Source organism: Vicugna pacos, chromosome 4 (genome assembly GCF_048564905.1).
Source record: "Vicugna pacos chromosome 4, VicPac4, whole genome shotgun sequence".
NCBI lineage: Eukaryota > Metazoa > Chordata > Mammalia > Artiodactyla > Camelidae > Vicugna > Vicugna pacos.
In genome coordinates, this window is record NC_132990.1 from 47315064 (window position 1) to 47332008 (window position 16945).

General features: G+C 35.8%; 1 protein-coding gene across 5 annotated transcripts in view; it reads right to left on the reverse strand.

Moving 5' to 3' along the window:
- Positions 1 to 16945, reverse strand: part of LOC102537298 (protein SPATA31F1-like) — an 86436-nt gene that overhangs the window by 47125 nt on the left and 22366 nt on the right. For 3 of the 5 annotated variants that reach the window (XM_072959659.1, XM_072959658.1, XM_072959657.1), the window contains exon 3: positions 1646 to 1791. The exons of the other annotated variants lie outside the window; for them this stretch is intronic. The gene's annotated coding sequence lies outside the window, so the exon portion shown is untranslated. The remainder of the gene's footprint in view (positions 1 to 1645; positions 1792 to 16945) is intronic. 5 annotated transcript variants of the gene reach the window in all.

Sequence of the window (16945 nt, forward strand, 5' to 3'; positions counted from 1 at the left end):
GACTATAGTAAATTGATCTAATTTCTTCAACCAAAAAATTATAAGGAAAAAAAGTGAGAGCAATGGAGCACAATCTATGTACTGAAAGAGGCTTAAGGGACATTTCAATAAATTGCCATTTATGGAATTGTATTTGTATTCTAATTCCAACAAATAAACTGAAAAATAAAAATAACATTTATGAGCCAACGAAGGGAATTTAAACACTGATTGGATATTTGATGATATTAAGAAAGTACTGCATAATAAAAAAGAATATGAAAACAAATGTATGTATGCATATGTCTGACTAAAACATTATGCTGTATGCCAGAAACTGACACATTGTAAACTGACTTTACTTCAACTAAAAAAAAAATTATTGTAAACGTCTAGGTTTGATAATGGTAGTGCAGTAGTTTTCTAAGTTTGTGTGTTTTTAGATACTAACTGAAATAACTGCCTGATGTCTGGGGTTTACTTCAAAATAATGAGATTGGAATAGTGTGAGGGTACAGAAGAAACAACTTATATCCCCCATAAATGTTAACTGTTGAAGTGGGGTGATAGACACATGAAGGAATGTCATTCTTTCAACAATTGTAAATATATTTGAAATTTTTCTTAATAAAAAGATAATTAAAAACAGAATCTTCCAAAATAAAATGCTTTAAAATAACTTACTAACAACTAAAAACTGTCACAAGGAGATATGTAAATAAATAAACATAAACACAAGTAAAAATGCTTTTGAATTTATATACTTATAAAGCTTTTCTATTGAAATTATTAGTTTATTCATGTCTTACAAACAGTATGTGTTATGTTACTCTGATTACAAAACTTTTATTCTTATTAAAAATGCATTATTCTATTAAACATTAATGAAAGTTACCCATGCAACCAACAAAAATAATTACATTTCCATCTGCCTTTAATAATTCATCTAAGAGAAACTTCTGTAAAAATGAAATTTCAGTTATGTTGTCAAAAATGTTTCAGGATCTACATCGTTTTTTCCCATTTAAAGAAATGCTTCTAAATGTTCTGACATATAATTCCTATTTATGACAGATTTCAGTTAAGAAAAGGAAAAGAGCTCTCAAGGGAGGATGGTGAACAGAGTGACAGCAAAAGAACCATAAAATTTAAAGCAACTCTCTGTGGATGACATACGAAAAGCCCTCCCACAGCAGGTGAGTTTGGCCATCTCCGGCAATGACCTAACTTAGACAGTGATCTATAAATGGAGGATAAGAATTCAGGAACACAAGGAAGAATGGGGAATTAACCCTGAGAAAAATTACTATGTGCCAGGCCCTTTACACCCATCACCTCAATCAGTCCTTATCTATCAACCATAACCAGGTATCCTTATTCCATGTTATATATGAGGAAACTGAATCACCTACAAATAAAGTAATTAGCATGATGTCACACAGCAACTTAGTGATGGATTAGTTTGTTTCTAAGCCTTGAAACCTCCATTTCAATCAAGTTGACAAGATATACACACATTGTATGATTATAAGATGTCTGAAATTGCAGACTACTTGCATGCCCAGTTGTTTTTTAAAAGAAGGGCCATAGTAATAAAAGGAATCTAAAATGTAAGCCAAAGAGCAAGACTGGGTCCAAAGGTGTCCAGCGTCATCCAGGTACATACCTACTTCTTCTCATCAGGAAGGTCCCCCAGGGGCAGCAGGCATCAGGCTGTCACAGTCCAGAGACATTAGCATCTGAGATTGTCCCATTCACACTCTTGGCTTGATTACAGACTCATCAAGCATGTAACTTTCAATGTAAACAGACCTATATAAAGAGAATGCCATAACTAGCAGGTGGGAGTATGCCAGGTCTCTTAGGATTATATTTCTTAGTATAAATTAGTAAATTAGCGTGATGACTTATGCCTCAGACTCTTTTCAGTTGGTAATTCAGTACAATACAGTTGGTTTCCTAAAGAAATTAATTGGCTCGGAGAATCTTGACAAGATGGAGTCTTTCTACCTATAAAGCTGAAGAACACTGACTCCAAGTTTTCCCTCCTTTCTGTTTCTCCTAGTTGGTCTCCACCCTCCTAACCAGCTTGCAGAGGCAGGGAGGGCAATTCTAAACACCAGGCTCCTGCCATGACCACAATCTCCAGCCTCCTCATAGAGGAGAATAGTACCTCTATTTTTAAGTCTAAGCTGTTTCCCTCTTGTGTGCCTCAGTTTTCTCCCATTAGTTTAGAGTAGTATCTATTAAAGGCTATTTATTGAATAAAGCACTTGGTTAGGGAGAGACAAATGTTATCTAGAAGTGAATGCTGATAATTTAAAAGTAGGAACTAACAGTGAGTTATACAAAAATACTCAGTGTACTTGGTACAGATAAACTGCTATATAAATCTCCTGTAAAAAGAGAGAGAGATTATTTTTGGTTGAAGAGAGCTGGGAAAGCTTTATGTAGAAAATGGCATTTAAACTGGTGCTCAAAGCAGAGAAAGGATTTTAACATGTGGAACTGGAAGAGAGAGTGATCCACATGCAGAAGTCAGCATGCATAAAGCTGCTGGTGCTTCTGTGTAAAGGTATGCAGAAATAACAGAAGGATTCTTGAAATACTTATTTTACTCTGGGTACATTTTATTTTGTATATATTCAATCTAAGTGAGTGAGGTTTAGATTTCATTCTGTCTTCATATGGAAACTGAGGTTGTGGATATCTCCTTGAGGGTATATTTTTTGTATCACATGGATATGCACCGTGGAGATGGGTCTCCTGAATCTGACCATATGTGTTTCTAGGTATAAACGTCTGCGTGGGTGCACTTCTCCACAGATTTTTTGGTCTTTGTGGGTGTGCGCACATGCAGTCCTGAGGGAATGAGAAGGAGAGACAGAAAGGATTAGAGGTGAGGAGGAGAAGAATGAAGGGAACAGGAGTGAGAAGCTGTTGAGGTAAACCTCTGTCTGAAGCCAAATGTGAACTTCCCACACATCGTTAGCATTTTAAGTATTTGACAATTGATTGTCCCATTGACCTCAGAAGTTCTTTTTCTAATAATAAAACATTTATTGGTAAAAGGCAAGTGTTTCAAAATGCTATCTTTTATCTGTCACATTCTATGTCTTTTCTTTTCACTTGTCCTTCCTTTCATCCAATTTAATCCTCTTTTTGGATTTTTTTTTTCTTTTGGTGTCTTCTTTTCTTTTCCTCCCATTTCTTTATTAGAATTTTGTCTTTCTGTAACAAAGTTTTTCCTTTGTCTTCTAACTTTTGGAGCTAATACTATAACCTACCCATAATGCAGAAAACAAATTTTTTAAATTGGGAAAGGTGGTACTTCTTGTTGTAAAGATATTTTAGGCCCAATCTTGGGCTTTTCTCTTCACTGCCACTGTCAATTCAACAAATTTTAATTGGGTGCTTTGGTGTACTGTTCTAGTTACTGAAGAAACAGGAAAAAATGCCTAGCATAGTCACCTGATTATATTAATGATCATCTTTAACTAAAGTAACCAACTTTTATTTTCTCCAGACATAGGAGAAAAGTAGAAGTCAGAAAAGCAAGAGTGATTTAGCTAGTTTTTTCATGGGCATTACTACATATTATCTTAAGAAAATTGAGGTAGCAAATAATTATCCAGTGAATTTGCATACTTTTCACATTTTTTAATATAGTGCTATTCTAAGAAATAGGGGTAAATCAAAATTATGTTTAGTGAGCAGTACTTTTGCATCTGTTTCTTAGAAATAATTCAGGTATCCAAAGATGCTTTATTAATTAACTTAATCACTTGTTTAATGACTAAGCTCTCAAGGTTAGTTAAGGATCTAGAAATATAATTTTAGCTAATATATCCTTATGAGTTCTAGAATTGTAAGGATTTCATAATAATTTCGGACATAATGACTTGAAATTGCCCAAATTTAATGAAAATCATAAATTTAAAAATTCAAAATGCTCAAAAATTAAAAGAAAACAATTGCAAGACACACCATAACCAAGCTTCTTAAAACCAAAGATTAAGAAATCTTGAAAATAACAAAAGAAAAATACAATGTTACAGTTAAAATCACTGTGGGTTTCTCATCAAAAACCATATAGTCCAGAAAACAGTGTAACATCTTTAAAATGTTAAAAATCCACAACGTTATGGCCAGCTAAAAAGTCTTTCAAAAATGAAGATGAACTAACATACACAAGGTTCACAGGAGCATTATTTTACAATTGCCAAGATATGGAAGGAACCTAAGTGTCCATCAACAGATGAATGGATACAGAAGATGTGGTGTATATATATATATATATATATATATATATATATATATATATATACACACACACACACACACACATACATATATATACAACAGAACACTGCTAAGCCATAAAAAAGAATAAAATAATGCCATTTGCAGCAAAATGGATGGACCTGGAGAATGTCATTCTAAGTGAAGTAAGCCAAAAAGAGAAAGAAAAATACCATATGATAACACTTATATGTGGAATCTAAAAAAAAAAAGACACAAATGAACTTTTCTACAAAACAGAAACAGACTCACAGCATAGAGAATAAACTACGGTTACCAGGCGGTAAAGGGGGTGGGATGGGATAAATTGGGAAATCAAAATTGCATCTCTTGGGGAGTAATGGAAATGTTAGCTTGATTGTGGTGGTGATTCCATAGGTGTATACATCTATCAAAATTCATCAAATTGTACATCTGAAATATGTGTAGTCTACTGTACAGTAATTATACCACAATAAAAGTGCTTAAACAATAAAAAAATAAATAAATGTTTTTGGCCTCTGCTGGGACAAAAACAAGAAGAATGAAATTTTGCCATTTGCAAAATAGATGCATTTGGAGAGTATTTATGCTAAGTGAAATAAATCAGACAGAAAAAGATAAATACCGTATGATATTACTTACGTGGGAATATAAAAAATAAAACAAACTAGTGAATATAACAAAAAGGAAACAGACTCACCAATATAGAGAACAAACTAGTGGTTACCAGTGGGGAGAGGGAAGGGAGCAGGGAAAAGATAGGGATAGGGGATTAATAGGTAAAAACTATCATATACAAACTAAATAAGCTACAAGTATATATTGTATAACACAAGGAATATAGCCAATATTTTACAATAACTATAAATGGAGTATAACTCTAAAAAAATTGTAAATCACTATGTTGTACACCTGTAACTTATATAACACTGTACATCGATTACACCTCAATTAAAAAATAGGGAAAAAAAGATGAACTAAAAATATTCTCATTTGGAAGAAAACTAAGAAAATTTGTTACCAGAAGACCTGCACTAAAAGAAATGCTAAAGGAAGTTCTTTGGGCTGAAGGGACATGATCCCAGAAGGAAACATGGAACTTCAGGAATTAAGGAAGAATAGCAGAAAGGGTAAACATCAGGATAAATAGACTATTTTTCTACTCTTAAGAACTTTTAAATATGTATGAATGTTGAAAGCAACAATTATAACATTGCATTTATACATGTAATACATGAGACACTTATAAAAGGAGATGCTAAAGAGAACTTTGTGGTTCTAAGTCTTCCGTGTTTCACTTGAAATGATAAAATATTAAATCTAAATAGACTGTGAGAGCTAGGTATGTATATTATAATCACTGGAGCAACCACTAAAAAATGATGCAAAGCTATGTGGACAAAAGCCAATACATAAGTTAAAATGAAATATTAATAAATACACAAAAATTCCAAAAGAAGCCAGTAAGAGAGAAAGAGGAATAAGAAACAGAGAAGACAAACAGGAAAATAATATAATGTACAACTAAATCCAAATGGTCCATTAAAACACAGAAATTCTCACATTCAATTTTTAAAAGACCAAACTATATAACAATATGCTGCTTTCAAGAAACCTTCTTTAAAGATAGATAGATAGATAATGCAAATGCTAATCAGAAAAAAGCTGGATTGGCTATTTCAATGTCAGAAAAACCAGACTTCAGAACAAGGAAAATTACCAGCAGTAAAGAGGAAATTTATATAGTGATGGGTGGAGCAACTACCCAAGAAGATATAACAATTTTAAATGTATATGCTCCTAAGAACAGAGGTCCAGAATACATGAAGCAAAAACTGATTTAAAAAAAAGAAAGAATTAGAGACAAATTCTCAAGTACACCTGGACACTTCAACACCCCTCTCTCTGTAATAGTTAGACAAAAAATAAGCAAGGATATAGAAGACCTGAACAATACTATCAACCAACTTGACCACATTGACATTTATAGTGCATTCCACCCAACAAGAGCAGAATACACATTCATTTCAAGTGCAACATGGAATATTCATTAAGACAGACCATATTCTGGGCCATAAAACAAACCTCAACAATTTTTTTTAAAAATTGAAATTGTACAAAGTATATTGTCTGATCATAACAGAATTAAACTACAGGCCATAACTTAATGACTAGGCATTTTTCTGGAAAATCCCCCAATATTTGGAAATTACAAAATGCCAATGAAAAAACCACTGATGAAAAAAAAAATGCTGATGAACAAAATCATAGAAGACCTGAATAAACAAAGAGATACATTAAGTACAAAGACTGGAAAAATTAATTTAGTTAATGTTTCAATGTTCTCCAAACTGGTCTTCTTATTTCCAGCAGGATTTCTTGCAGGTTTATATGGAAAGGCAAAGAAAGCAGAATACCCAAAACAACTGAAGGAAAGAAGAGTAAAGTGGAGGACTCACGTTACCCAATTTCAAGGCTTACAACAATAATCAACACAGTGTGGTACTGGGGAAGAGAGAGACACAAAACTCAATGGAACACAATAGAGCAGGGGTTGCCAACTGAAGCCTGTGGGTCAAATCTGACCCACTGCCTATTTTTGTAAGTAAAGTTTTCTGGAACATGAGTCATGCTCATTTGTTTACATATTGTCTATGGCTACTTTTATGCTACAAAAGCTAAGTTGAATAGTTGGTACAGAGACCATGTGACCTACAAAATCTAAACTATTTAATATTTGGCCCTTTAAAGAAAATAAAAGAGTTAACTCCTGAAATAAAGAGTCCAGAAATAGACTCAACACATAAATGGCCAAGAGATTTTTGATTGAAGTGAAAAGTCAAATCAATGGAGAAATGATAATCTTTTCAATAAATGGAGCCAGAATAATTCAGCATCCGTTTGCATGCACCTCCAAAAAAAGAATCTTGACTTCCTGAATCTTGACTTACATCCCACACACTCCAAATTAACTCAAGATTGGTCAGAGATCTAAATGCAAAGTATAAAACTACAACTCAGAAGAAAACACAAGAAAATCTTTATGACTTTGAGCTAGGTAGAGTTTTTAGATATACCATTCAAGCAAGATGTATAAAAGAACACACTGATAAACTGTACTTCATCAACATTCTAAGCTTCTGCTCTCTTTGAGAAATATTAAGAGAATGAAAAGACAAGCCACAAATTGGGAGAAAATATTTCCAAATCAGATATTTGATAAAGGACTTGTATCCAAAATACATTAAAAAAAAACTCTCAAAACTTTTGTACACTCCCTCCAAGAAGCCAGCAATTAGTAGATTTGACAATTGTCTTTTCTGCACTTAAGTCAGCACCAGAGCAGCCTTTATGAGTGAACTCCCTGCCTGGCAAACATTTCTTAATCTAAAATATTCTCTGGGGTGGAGTATTTACAAATGGACCTGGTTTTGCAGCCAGAAGGGGTATCCTGCCTTGTGACTGGGTTTTCTTGGCAAGTTGCATGATTTTGTATGTACACAAGTGAAAGCACTTATAACACAGGTGAGTGGGTGTGGGCACAACTTGTCAGTGACAATCTTAGCTAAGAGTTCAGGCTTCAATGTGTATGTGCAGTCGAACTGCAATAATTCTACCTAATAAAACTGAAAAGGGGGGAAAAAAAGAGTTCACGCTTCAGAGAGAAGGAAATGGTTGTTTACTGTGCCAACTTGGACCCCACAAACTAGGAAAAAAACTTAAATATATTAGACCTACATGTTAAAATAATAGATTCTTTTTTTTTCCCTAGTTTTTTCCTAGTTAAGAGTAATAGGAATTCTCTCAAATTACAAAAGGTTACTTAGCCCAGTCCCTCTTTTGAACAGGGTTCAGCCTCTACAAGAACCAGAAGATGGTATGGTAAGTGCAGGGAGACATCTTGGTTTACACACAGTTCAAGCTCTCATGATCTAAAAGTTTCCATTTCCTGCCCTTTCATCTTCTATGTCCACCACAGCATCATGTAGCGCTAGCTCTTAAGATAAATTTATTTGATGATAATTTTCACTGTCCTGTACTTGTGCTCTGAATTTTTAAGTGTTAGCAATGAATACAAGTATGACACCAAAAAAAAAAAAGTATGACACCAAGTGAACCCTCTCATTTTCCAGCATCCCTTCAAAATGAGTATATATCCTCTCAATTAGTCATAGTATTTTTATAATAGCTAATCAAATTATAACTAGTAAAAGGATCAGGACTAATTTCATAGACATATAGGATATAGGCAGTCCTCACTTGGCATAGTTCCAATATGCATAAATTACAGTTACCACAGTTTAGTTAAATAATACCAGTTCAGGAAGGGAGGGTATAGCTCAGTGGTAGAGTGCACGCTTAGCATCCATGAGGTCTTGGGTTCAATCCCCAGTACCTTCATTTAAAAAGGAAGAACAAATACCAGTTCACAAACAAATTTCAGTTACCATAGTATATTAACTGTGAGTAACTGCATGAAGTACAAACTTCACTGCTAACCTTGTAGTACACAAATCACTACATAAATAACAGATGAGCATTATGGTCAGTGCCCAATGCATCACTTCTTTCAAAGTCTGTCAGTGATCAATCACTGTACATGAGTTATTCAGTCCACACACAGACAACAAAGAGAATACAGATGTGTCATCTCCGTATCTCCAGGTGACAAACCATGCAGCTCTTTACGAAAACAGATACTCAAAAGAGGGAATTAGCCAACAGCGGTGAAAGTACAACAGAGAAACAAAAAGTGATAACGCCGTAGATGAAATCTGAATCAAACATAAATGAAGTTATAGAAGAGACAGCTGACCATGGGTGACACTGCCACGGTTTGAAAGACCCTAGAAATGCAGAAAGAGGAAAGCAGTGAACTTTTTAACAAAAATGAGGGAAGGATGATCATGTCCCAGAGGAAGTACCTTATTAAAGTAACTCTCAGATATTTCATAATGTTGAAAACGAAAAGGACAAAATGTTGGAAGTTGATCCAGACTTAGAAAGGAGTATGATAAATTGCAAAGGCATAGAAGAGATGCTCACTCCATACCCTGAGTTATGTTACAAGAAGGCAAGCGCTATTCAAACCATTCTTGACAATTTTTTTTTCTTTTGGTAGAAAGTGTTTTATCATATCTTAGCAAGACAGTTCAGAGACTGTGTGAGAGCATTATCTCCACTGTTACACCAAGCAACCTTCTTAAAAGAATAGTTTTTCAAAGAGAAACACAAACTTTCCATGTATATGGACAATAACATTGTAAAAAGAGACATCCTTTCTTCTTATATAAATTACTCCCATAACTTAGAAAACTTGAAAATATCACTGAGTAGTTTGACTTTAAAACTCAGAAGCTTTTGAATACTAGAGTATTTATGAACAAAAATCATAGTGGGGGGGTTAATTTAATGAAGTCATTGAAGTATTCACACTTATAAAAGTCTACAGTGTTGGGGAAAAAGATATAAAATACACCCTTCAAAAAATCTCATAAGTAGGAAAGGTCAATCTGTATGCCTCAAGATTTTAGTTAAGAATTTAGAGACAGAGGAAGGGAAAAGTCTTAGGAGTAGTATCTTGGTAAGTTTTCTTACAAAAAAACACAAAACTTAGTCTCAATATTTCTAATTACAGTGTACTAAATATTAGTTTTACTACTTTTATCACTTCCTTATTCATTACTAGTAACAATAATAGATTTTTTTAATGTTTTGACAAAAAAATTTAAAGGTCACTAAACAATCATAATTTTTCCCATTGATTACTAAGATTGCTTTGCACAGTTTCAGCTTGCATAGTCCTTTTTTGGTGCCACACAACCATGCAAAGTAAGAACTGCCTGTGCTGGAAACTGAACTACCTTAAGAATCATTTCTATTGATTAGACCAATAGTTTTCATGTTGTGCTAGGCAAAATCCTGGGTTCCAGCAAAGTGTTTCAGGGCTTCCAAATCTTTCAAAAGTGTTTGGTTTTAATTTCATTTTTAAAATGTGGTTTATTTTTTAATCAATATACTATTTTTTAGAAGTTTTAGATTTACTGAAAAATTGAGCAGACAGTGCTGAAAGTTCCCATTTACTTTCCTTCCCTCCCCTAGTCATTTTCCCTTATCATTAATTATTATTATAAGAATAGTGTGGCATATTTGTTATAATTAATGAACCAATATTAAATTATTATTATTATTATTATTATTATTATTATTATTAAAATCCACATTGTATTCAATTTTCATTGCTTTTACCTAATGTTCCTTTTCTGTTTCTGGATCCCACCCAAGATACCGTGTTACATTTACTTGTCATGTCTCCTTAGGCTCCTCTTGGCTGTCACAAGACCTCCCCTGTTTTTGAGGACTTTGACAGTTTTGAGGATGACTGGTCTGGTATACTGTAAGATGTCCCTCTATTGGAATTTGTCTGTTGTTTTCCTAATAATTAGACTGGGATTATAGGGTTTGGGGAGGAATATTACACAGATAAAGTGAGATTTTCATCCATAGTAACTATTTTTTTTAAATGAATACACAATAGCACATACTCTCTAATGGGCCCTCTACTAATTTTTAACACAATGGAAACGAACAAACTATGAATTTCCACAAAAATTGTAAAAAAATTTCTCCTTTAGTGGCTCTAACTAAAGAAAATCCTGAGATTGCAAGACAGTTCATAAAAATAAATCATTACATTTTATAACCACTTATCTGTATGTATAACAACTTTCCTAATGCTGTTCAAAACAAGTCAGAAATACAAACAAGGGGGCAGGGATTCAAAAGCAAGATTTGATCAGCTTTTTTTTAAAGCTATTTTTTTTGGTATATGTATTCAAGTTTAAAAATTTTGACCTGACCTTCCACCAGCACTGTATTATCACACAAATAAACATAAAATCACAAAAAGTGCTACTTAGGTTAGAGTATTCTGATTATGTATAGGACTGGAATATAGTCTAACCTTGGGGATATGGCTGTCAGGGAAAGCTTTGCAGAGGAAGTGATATTTAGGCTGAGACTGAAAGAATGAGTTTATTTGAGGGAATAATGTACACAAGGGTGTTGAAGTGGGAAAGAGCCTGCACTATGAGGAACTGAAACAGGCATTACAGTGTGCTGGAGAAGCGCCCAGGTTCCAAAGTCAAATGGCCTGGGTTTGAATCCCAGCTATGCCCCAACTTGCTTTGTGACCTTGGAAAAGTTACATAACCTCTCTGGATCTTGGTTTCCTCATTTACACCTACCTGATGGGGTATTGTGATTGTTTAATAAATATTAGCTTATTATTATTGTGAGTGGTGAGATTAGAATGAAGTAGTGCTACAAGATGTTGAAGAGGTAGGCAGGGCCACAGTATCATAGAGGTTTTTAGGTTTTATTAAAGATTCAGGATTCATTCTAAATGGAATGGAAAACTATTGAAGGATTTTAAGTAGAGACGTGACATCATGAAATTTGCGTTTTAAAAAATTCATCAATTGATTAAAATATTATACTTCTGCTTTGTGGCAAAAATGACTCTTGTGAACTAAACTTTTCCAATCAGTCAGGCTTCTTTTCAGTCTCTCGTTTGTCCCTTGATCTTTTCATGTGTGACAGTCACTTTCTGGTAAGTATTAAGTCAATTCAAAGTGCAGCCCTGATAGGAGTGTTCTGTCTTTCCCCCTCCTGCTTCTCAAGCGGTGTCCCAGGGTAAGGGAGAGTTTACTACTCTTCCCTGGAAACCAGGGAATACAGCTGATCTCTGTGCTCTTTTTCTGCTGGCCTTCAACTGAGCTGTTTCACCCCACTTATCTCTAATCCACCCCTGACTGGTGGCTTCTGTCATTCCGGAATCCACTTGGGATGAACAAACACTACCACCAAAACTTCAGGGGCACCAACCTTCATTGTTGCCATCATCTCAGTGGCTCAAGAGTCCCTTGGTCTTGCTGTCCTCACAGTACTTTAGGGCCACACAGGACCGTTGAATCTCTGCATCCTAAATACAGACCACTGGGAACCAGCAGCATTATTTGGGGAGTTCTACACAGACACTAGACTTCACAGATGTTCCCTCATTGCCTACTCTCCCCTCCCCACCTCCATGTCAAACATAGAGCTTCTCTAAGGCTTGTGCCTGCCCACCAGGCTCAAAGGGTCTCAGGCCACCCTCCTCTCTATCTGAATATTTCTGTTACATCCTCCCACCTCCACATCCCTACTCTCAACAAAAATGCTTCCTTTTACTTTATCTGCTTCTCTGGAGGGAGTTTCCCCTCTATCATATGTTTCTTCTTTAGGTGGGGACCATATTGGTGGAATGGGTGCAAGGGAGTAGAATTGGATTTGGAAACATGACTGGGGTTAGGATGTCTGTGAAACAAATCCATGTTAGTGTATTGTCAAAATATCACCTCCATTTAAATTTGTTTATTATCTGTGTCTACCACTAGATACAAGCTCCAAGAGGGGTGGTCTCCCTTGTCTGTCTTCTATACTGCAACATCTCCAGCCCCAGCACAAATCCTGCTACTCAATAAGTATTTGTGAAAAGAATGAAAAAATAATATAAGCAAGCCAATAAATAATGAGTGATTTGTGCTATTGGTACTGGGATCCACTGGTGGATTCTGAGCAGATGATTTGAAGCAATCAAATTTGCAGGTTATCAAATGCCTTTGTATGGACTAAATGTCTGTGTTCCCCCACAAATTCATATGTTGAAGCCCTAACGCCAATGTGATGGTGTCAGGAAGTAGGGCTTTTGGGAGGTCATTAGGATTAGATGAGGTCATGAGGGTGGAGTCCTCATGAATGGGATTTGTGCCCTTATAAGGATCACAACAGAACTTGCTTCCCCTCTCTATTTTCCACTATCTGATGTTACAAAAAAAAAAAAAAAGATGGCCATCTATTAACCTGGAAGCAGGTCCTCACCAGACACTGAATCTACTGACTGGAACCTTGATCTTGGAATTCCCAGCCTCTAGAGCCATGAGAAATAATTTCTGTTGTTTATAAGCCAGCTAGTCTACAGTATTGTTATAGAAGCCCAAACATACTAAGACAGTCTTCAAGCTGTCACATCATCATAGGCAGCAATCTATATTATCGTCCCAAGCAACAGTTACTAAATTAACTCTCAAGTATATATATTTCAATGGAAGAGTTCATTACTGTAAATATTCAGATCTATGAACAACTTCCTAAGAAGAGCTAAGGAGACGTCACAAACCTAAGACTGCCTCCTCCTCTCTCTGCATCCTCTATTTTCACCTCCTCCATCTCCTCACACTGGGGCCCTTCAGCCAGCTGCAATAGCTAGCCATTGTAACCCCTTCAGAGAATTTCAGCTGAGATCTGGATACCCAGCCCACTCCAATGTGGTATTTGCATTTCATGCTTAATTTGTCTATAACATTACAAATTCCATACTCCTACATTTCTACTGTTAAAATCATAATACTATTTTAGAACTTCTCTTTTGAAAGTGAAATTAACATTTCATGTGAAATAGAAAAACTGTTGGTTGTCTCCCTAATGTGTCTAGGGGCTTCATCCAAGCCTGAAGTTTAAATTCTCAGCACCTGGGATGAGCCATTTGTGAAGGTTTCTCGGTGCACTAAAGTGCTGCTGCGGACTCATGCCTCGGCCCCTTCATGTCAGAGGGTGACCTGGCTGACTTTTTCCTTTGGTAAAACACAAGGAACCTGAGATCAGAGAAGAGTTTTCTCCTGAAATTATTTAACATCTCTGTACTTTACCCTTATAGGATTTTCCCCGAGGGGCACAGCATGGAGACCTCAACATTAAAGGAGGAAATAGGAATCCAGAGGGCTTAGTGCCCAGAATAAAGAAAGCTTAAGGGCTCTGTGGCTAGTGCTCACATCCAGAGCATAATCAAGGGAGTGTCTCAGGAAGGGACCTAGAAGAAGGCAGACGAGTCCCCAACAGACTTCCATCAAGATCAGGGACATTTGCTCCTGGTATTCATGGAGATTTCTAGTAATTCTGTGACTGTTGGTCTTATTTTATGTAATCCTGCTATCAGAAAACTAACATTTTAAAGCAGGACAAAGAAACCAACAAACTTCTCAGACAGGGTTGGGGACATGGAGAGAAATTTCCCAGATGAACTTTTTGACACCTTTTTCAATTTTATAACTCTAATTCTAAACTTAAAAATCTACACAATGTTCATAAACTCATTTCTGTGTCTGAAGAATGAGGAATAAATTGGGAAACTGTATCCCAATTTAGATGTATCCAGGCAAGAACCCAGACTGAGAAGACGTTGGTGGCAGCTGGAAAAGAGGGCAAGAGGCCAAACTCACAGCCTGTAGAACTCAAAATTAACTTGTTTCAAGGTTATATTGGCAGGGACTCTGGCTTGCATTTCAGTCCATAGCCCTAATACCCTAACAGAAAGAGAAGTGTATGTCTGTATGTTGTGAGAGTAGGGGCAAAAATCACCTGATTCCCCAAAAGTCACCTGAGGTTGAAAAGGCAACAGTGAGAACCTGGGGCTCCTCTCTGCCTCCAGAACCTTCTCTTTGGTCTTCTGGAGCCTGGCATGTCCCAGGGATTTAATCCTGATTCAGTTTACTCATCTTTACTGGCTCTTTTTCAGCATGGCCAATATTCCTCTCCCTTTATCCCATCCCTTTAAGGCAGGCCCTGGGCTAAGTTAGGCGTTCAGAATGCCTTTCTTTATGTGATATTCTCTCCCAAGCCTGCCATCTGACTGAGCTGTCTCCAACTCCAAGCCATGCTCAAACGTCAGAAAACTGAGCCCATTTTCCCCATACTGAAGCAGGCAATTTAAAAGGTGTAATATTGTAATGAAATTATGGATATTTTTTCTATTTAAAAAAATTTCAGTATAGTGGTATTATTATTTATATTATAATAAATAAAATAATATTTTCTTTAACTATTTTATAAATTCATAAGTATATCTGTTCTTAAAATAGAATATACTAGTATATATTTAAATACTTTTATGAAAATGAATGGCTTATCAATAAATACATACTTAAACTACTGCAGTAAAAAAAACACTATTTTTATGTAAAAATTCAGGAAGTTTTTCCATTCATATTCTAAATATACCCTAGTCATGCTTCTAGCCTATCCCAGCCTAACTCCCACTAGGATGTAAACCCCTCCACCGTGATAACGTGAGTCCTCCCCCTCAGGCCAGAATATAAGCTTTGTGTGAGCAGGCACTCCTTTTCTGTTCACCACTGTATCCCTAGCTCCAAGAACAATGCCTGATAAATAGTAGTCACTCAGTAAATATTGCTGAATTAGTGAATTCATCTGACTGGAACCTTGATCTTGGAATTCCCAGCCTCTAGAGCCATGAGAAATAATTTCTGTTGTTTATAAGCCAGCTAGTCTACAGTATTGTTATAGAAGCCCAAACATACTAAGACAGTCTTCAAGCTGTCACATCACACATCTTTGGTTACCCAAAGACAGGAATACTAAAGCAATCAAGTGGAAGCAATAAGAATGCATATGTTACATGGATCTTGTTATGGTACTGATAATGGGTAGTGCTTTTTAGCACTTATTAGGTAAATATGCTAGGTACTATGCTAAGCACTTGATATGTAAAAATATGATACAGACACTACTGTTATTTTTTAAAAACCTGGAGGAAACTGAATTTTATAGAGGTTAGTATTGTTGTTATGTACCTGCATATAGTAGCTTTTTTAACTTAACAAAGTACTGAACCATCTTCATGAGTTAGTCTTCATAATAAAATTATAGAATAAGACAGTGTTCAAATTCTTCTTATTTGAATTCTCAAAGTCATATAGGAAGTAAAAGAGCTGCAATAAGGATTTTGATTCCTTAATCCTAGTATGTAGCCAAAGCAGCTCATATTTCTTCCCAGAAAACAAACACAAACATCTGTGGTAGTGTTGCCCATGTCACAAGGCTCTGGGGGGGAGGAAGTTAATAAGTGATGACAGAATTCTTTGTAAATACAAAGCGCCACAGAAATGCAAAACATCTACAACAACAGTAATTAGTTCTAATCACCATCTCTTTTCTGTGTGCAGCTGTCCCTCAAAATTCATTTTGGGAGTTTAATCACCACATCTCAACAAATAAAGTAGCCTCCCTCTTTCTTAGACCCTAGTAAGAAGCTGTCCCTCGTTCCTCCCCCAGCCATGCCCAAGCCACCCCTCCCTGCCCCCCCAGCCACCCCAACCCCTACACAGTTCCTTCTCCCAGGTGATCAGCAAAGGATGAATGCTGACATTAATAAGAAAAAAGAGTTCGGATTGAGCCTTGAGCCTTTTAAAACTCCTGAATTTTAAACAAAACTGGGCACAAGGACCTGGAGAAATATACAGACGTTTCAAAATAGAACTCCCTGCCCTCCCCTACATAGGTAGGGAATTTTCCTCCCTCTGAGCTCCAATAAAGCTCAGGTAACTCCTAAAGCTATTGTTTATTTAACACTGTAAGGCTCATAATTAATAAGTACTGAACACATTTAGCAATCATGACAATCATCAATTCAACATTCATGTACGTACTGTCTATAGCTTCTTGAGTATAGTTATAAAAGACCATATGGCCCACAAAACCAATATTTACTATCTGGTTCTTTATAGAAGTGGTTTGCCAACTCCTGATAGGGTGTGAATATAGACAGAGAAAAGGTCTGAGGCCA